Here is a 627-nt window from a genome sequence, read left to right as displayed (position 1 = left end):
CTCACTTTACTTGTAGCTTGCTGTCTTGTAACTAACTTTACTGGTAGCTTGCTGACTTGTAACTCGTATCGATTCTGAAGTTTATCGCTCATTCTCTTTCTCTCGCTGTTCGCAGTGTTCATCCAACTTGACGTTTCTCTTTGTGGAACATTCTACGTCATTCCTCGAACATTCTGCCTATTTCTCGTTGTTCGCTTTGTGTTGCCGCAGTATTCGTCACAATATATAAATCGCGCGATTTTTTATTAAAAATTTTCATTATTTATCGAAGTATTGATTTTTATGGAAAAATCGCGCGATTTTTTATTAAAAATTTTCATTATTTATCGAAGTATTGATTTTTATGGAAAAAGCGACGCAAGCGAAAATTTTTAATAAAAAATCGCGCGATTTATATATATATTAAACGAAAGAAGATACCGAAAAGCATTGAACAGTGCACACATCTCATAAGGAAAAGTGAATTATTACGAAATACTAAACAAGTGGCAGCACTATAGCTATTTTGGAATCTCGCGTTTCAGGAAGGACTTTCCGGCATATAAGGGTCATAGGAAGAGCACTTGGCATCAAACGTGCCTTTCCTGTACCTCCTGGTGCATTTATGAAATCTGCTGCTTTAAAATG

Source organism: Rhagoletis pomonella, unplaced genomic scaffold (genome assembly GCF_013731165.1).
Source record: "Rhagoletis pomonella isolate Grant_MI unplaced genomic scaffold, Rhpom_1.0 Rhpom_scaffold_00006, whole genome shotgun sequence".
Taxonomy (NCBI): Eukaryota; Metazoa; Arthropoda; class Insecta; order Diptera; family Tephritidae; genus Rhagoletis; species Rhagoletis pomonella.
Note: the sequence above shows the minus strand (reverse complement) of the source record.